Consider the following 5,418-nt stretch of genomic DNA (forward strand, 5'->3'; position numbering starts at 1 on the left):
TATATATATATATACAGTATAGTATATTAACAGTATGTGTATATATTATTCACTGATCAGCCATAACATTATGATCACCTGCCTAATATTGAGTAGGTCCCCCTCGATTATGACTCCTCAAGCCATGGACCCCAGAAGACCTCTGAAGGTATGCTGTGGTATCTGACACCAAGCCATCAGTAGCAGATCCTTTAAGTACTGCAAGGTGGGTCTTGCTTTTCCAGTACATTCCACAGATGCTCGATTGGATTGGGATCTGGAGAATTTGGAGGTCAAATCAACAACTCAAACTCGTTGTTGGGTTCCTAAAACCACTCTTCAACCATTTTCGCAGTGTGACAGGGTGCATTATCCTGTTGAAAGAGGCCACTGCCATTTGGGAATACTGTTTCCATGAAGGGGTGTACTTGGTCAGCAAACATGTTTAGGTATGTTGTACATGTCAATTTAACATACACATAAATGACAGGTGAAACCCAAGGTTTCCTAGCAGAACATTGCCCAAAGCATCACACTGCCAATGCACCCAGCCATCTACATAATGTAAAAGAAAACATGATTTATCAGACCAGGCCACCTTCCTCCAATGCTCCATGGTCCAGTTATTATGCTCACATGCCCATTGTAGGTGCTTTTGGCAGTGGACACAGGTCAGCATGGACATCCTGATCGGTCTGTGGCTACGCAGCCCCCAACAATTTGTGATGCATGTGTTTTCAGACACTTTTTTATCGGAACCAGCAATAACTTTTTCAGCGATTTGAGCTACAGTAGCTCTTGTATTGAATCGGACTACCCAGGACAGCCTTTGCTCTCCATGTGCATCAATAAGCCTTGGCCTTCCATGACCCTGTCTCTGGTTCACCATTTTTTCTTTCTTGGACCACATTTGGTAGGTCCTGACCACTGCCGACCAGGAACATCCCCCAAGAGCTGTAGTTTTGGAGTTGCTTTGACCCAATCGTCTAACCATCACACTTTGGCCCTTTTCAAAGTTGCTCAAATCCATACGCTGGCCCATTTTTCTACTTCCAACACATCATCTTCAAGGACAAACTGTTTACATGCTGCCTAATATGTCCAAACCACTTCCAGGTAGTGTTAATCTAGTCGGCTAAAACCTTTCCTTATAGTTTTCGTCAGCTGCATGTTTTCAGTGACGAAAAGTAAATGAAAGCTAAATAAAAACTAAGTTAATAGGACTAAAACTATGATGAAAATGCATTGCAATTTTCTCTATTGGAGATTAAGTTAATAAAACTAAACTAAAACTAAAACAATTCAAATGACTAAAATACGACTAAAACTTTTTAGTTGTATTTTAGTTTTAGTCGTATTTCAGTCATCTGAATTGTTTTAGTTTTAGTTTAGTTTAGTTTTGTTGACTAAATCCCCAGTAGAGAAAATTGCAATGCATTTTAGTCATAGTTTTAGTCTTATTAACTTAGTTTTTATTTAGTTTCCATTTTGTTTTCATCACTGAAAACATGCAGCTGACGAAAACTATGAGGAAAGGTTTTAGTCAACTAAACTAATACTACTTCCAGGTGCCATTGTAATGAGATAATCATTGTTAATTACTCACCTCTCAGTGGTCATAATGTTATGGCTATCTATCTATCTATCTATCTATCTATCTATCTATCTATCTATCTATCTATCTATCTATCTATCTATCTATCTATCTATCTATCTATCTATCTATCCATCCATCTATCTACAGTATCTATCTCTCTATTTGTATATATTATGTGTGTGTATATATATACAAACTAAGACCCAGACCTGATGGTATTTAGATATGTGGAACCTTTTCCTTTTTTTCATGTTGTGTTTTAGTACAGAGTTAGTTTCAGATGTATTTACAGTGTTATCAGTGGCGTCACAAGGGGGGCGCGGGGGGTGCGGTCCGCACCCGGGTGACACCATTGGAATATACAGAAAGAGAATGCTAATTTTTAGGAACAGAGAATCACAGACAAGATCTTCTCCAGCACTGCAGTAGAGATATATGATATCAGCTTCCTTAGCTTGATCAGTAAAGAACCTCCTCAATTGCAATTCACATTAAGGCCTGGTTCACACCTGGGCGTTTTACAGCGCGTTCCTACGCTCTGTAAAACGCTCAACATGTGAAAACCAATGATTGCCTATGGGCATGGTTCCCACCCAGGCGTTTTAAAGTGCGTAGTAACGTGCTGCAAAACGCCCTACGCCCAAAGAAGTACAGGAGCGTATTTGCCGCGCGTATCCATTGGGATACAGCCAGGTAGCCCTCGGAACGTTTATTACAGCGAATCGGAAACGTGCGACAACTGCGCATATTCAATACGCCCAGGTGTGAACCCAGCCTAAATTTAACAATGAATCCACAGTAAGCTTTCAGTTTGCCAAACTAGCATGGCAGTGGCACTGTACAAGAATTCAAGAAGCCACAGGAATTGCTGCTATGAGTACAGCAGACTTTCCTGGCGCAGATACAGTAAGAGATGCTGGAAGCTTGATCTTGTTTGACTTAGTGGTCCTTATCTTGTATGGTATCAACAAGGATATGTCGGTTAATTAGAAGAAGTTTATGAAACATCTGGTCTATATCAGAAAGTGTACATTTTGCTGTGAGATTCTTCCAGTGTGAGTTACCATGTCAGTAGGTCCTTTCCCAAATAAAAACAGGGGATAGAGCAAGTGGAATTTAAGAAGAATTGTAATGCATCACTGTCCATGTGTGCTAAGCAGGTTTCCAAAGCTGGCGCCTGTGATATCAGAGGTTAACCTTCTGCATATATGTGCTGCAGTAAAAAATAAAGTGGTATCTGATGTCAATGAAGACACCAGGTCATAGGAGGCAGAAGTGCCAGTTGTCTACTGCATTGATGGCAGATAATGTATTGTTGTTACACATATAAAAACCTGACAAAATTGGATGCCACCATGGTTTTCTGTTAACTCGCAGAAATTGAGCAGTTTTTAAACACAAAACCTTTCTTTTTATGAATTACATGACTCATAAGTTTTTAGTAAAACATATAGGTGGAAATCAACCAGAACAGAGGAACATGTTTGTTTATCTTATCTGTGTATATTAACACATTGCATATATTAACAGATGGTTGTACATCAGCACTTGGTACTAATGTAGCGTTTAGATTGTTTTGAACTAATCATGTGGGCATGGCCCTGAGAGAGTAGAACATGCTTAGTCACGCTCTGTTACATGCCTCCTCATGCTGGATTTCTTTCTTGGCATGTATCCGCTTTGGGCCCCCATGTGTTACTGAAATAAGACGTGCATTACAATAGCGCAGGGCCAGGTGTGCAAAACCTCTTCAAAATCAGAGATCAAGTGTATAATGTTAGGAAAACTTATTTTGGTGGATGAAACATGGATTATAGCAAAAAGTGCCATGACATATGAGAACTCTTTTTAAGCCAATACATTTTTTACGTTTGTCAGAAGATTCAAATGCATTTATCACAACTGTTGAATAATTTTAGGAGAACTTTATATTATCCATTTATGTAGAATTACCAGATTCTGCAGTCATGCACGTCAATGAACTTGTAGCATTTACAAATTGTTATTTTGGAGTAATACAGCCACATGCACCAATTAGACCAATATTAAGTACAAGCCATTTAAATATAAAGCCAAAATATATTTTAGTTTTGGATGAAGTGGTGAGGGGTTAGAGGTTTGTATTACTGTTTAAGACATGTAGATTTAGTTTAGTTCAAAATGGATATTTGTACGAATTTTGTTAAATTCTGACATTCGGATGCATCCGAATTTCCAAATTCGAAAAGTTTCCAATGTGAACGAATCCAAATGATCCTTTAATGAAAATTTCGGATCTGTCTGAAGTTTGTTCAGAATGAAACTAAATCGGACATGCGACTGTTCTCAAGCCAAATGTTTTTTTACTGTTGGGGGTTGCATTATAGGCATGGTCATGCGACTTCCTGTTGTGGATATTTCTCAAGTGAAAATTTGGACAGATACGAAATCTGAATAACGAACTGAATCAAATTTCGGATCCGAAATCCAAAAAATTAGAGAAATAAAATCTGAATCAATCCGAAACAAGAAGAAAAACATTTTTTGTGGGGTTACATATTTACTGTGTTTGTCCTTGCAAGGGAGATTAAGCCTCTCTATTTGTGCCGGATTTGTGTTATCAGTATTGAAAGTAAAGGGGAATCCCCAGATTTTGAGTTGTCATCATAACATGACTTGAGGGGAAATCTTCCAATGGGGCACTTATTCTGGGTGTTACCGGCTAATAGGGGATTTCACTCACTGAGGAGAGATTTCTCTCAATCCTTGTTGTGTCTATAGGACAGGAAGTAAAGGTAAATCTACATAATTGGACACTAATAAAAAAAACTCACAGGGGTTTTAACTATCCCTTACTTTATCCAAAATGAAAAAAAAGGTTTTGAATTTAGATATATATTAAATGGCCAGAATTTTTTTGGGGGGGTTGTGAAAAGCAACTTGAGAGTTTGGAGAAGTTAACAAAAATGTAAGAAGCAATACAATGATCTGGAAGGTGGGCTCACTAATTACTAAACCACCAAGACGCCTTAGATGTTCATAATGAGCCCAGTTAAAAAAACAGGTGTCTGTAAACATTTCTTTCATGAATCTGATCTGAGTATTTTGCTGATTATTTTATTATGTGGAGCTTGCTCAGTGCATCAGGACAACAGTGCATATTTTGAACACCAGTAGTTGGATAATGTAAGTATAAAGTATTTCTGATTGTTTTAACCACAGTCCTCAGTCCATTTTTCTCTCTAAATCCCCCAGTGTCCCAGAATGTTTTTATCATTTTGATGATCTCTCCACCCTCTTGTTGATCAAATTTTTTAAAATGAAAACATAAAAACTCATCCCTTGTTACCCAGACCTTTCACCTCTATACCTCCTTTTTATTAAAAGTTTAGGTAACAGCAGAGATGTTAGACATCCCCATTAGGGATGTCCCGATGCCACTTTTTCAGGCCCAAGTACAAGTACAAGTACATCCCCTCATGTACTTGCCGATACCAATTACCGATACTTTTTCTTAAAGGGACAGGTGACTTTAAATGATCCATAGTACAACTACATGTTATGTACTATGGATCATGGTTTAACCTATTCATGTTAGCAGCGGAGAATTGTAACTCTATTGCTGGAGTGTAGTGGAGGTGTGTGCTGTATATATGTACTACATATACATTACACACGTCCAGTACACTATAGCAATAGATTTACAGCCAGCCCCGTCCCAGCTTCCCTTACTCACAGTTTCACTCCGATCCCTGTTGCCTCACGCGGTGCCTCTCGTAGTCGGCGCTGGGCAGGATCGCTGCATCGCATCTCGGTGCTCAGCTTGTGGGAGGCGCTCACAATTCTGCCCTGCTAACATGAAT

The sequence above is a fragment of the Nanorana parkeri genome, unplaced genomic scaffold (assembly GCF_000935625.1).
Source record: "Nanorana parkeri isolate BGI_ZX_2015 unplaced genomic scaffold, ASM93562v1 scaffold2062, whole genome shotgun sequence".
Taxonomy (NCBI): Eukaryota; Metazoa; Chordata; class Amphibia; order Anura; family Dicroglossidae; genus Nanorana; species Nanorana parkeri.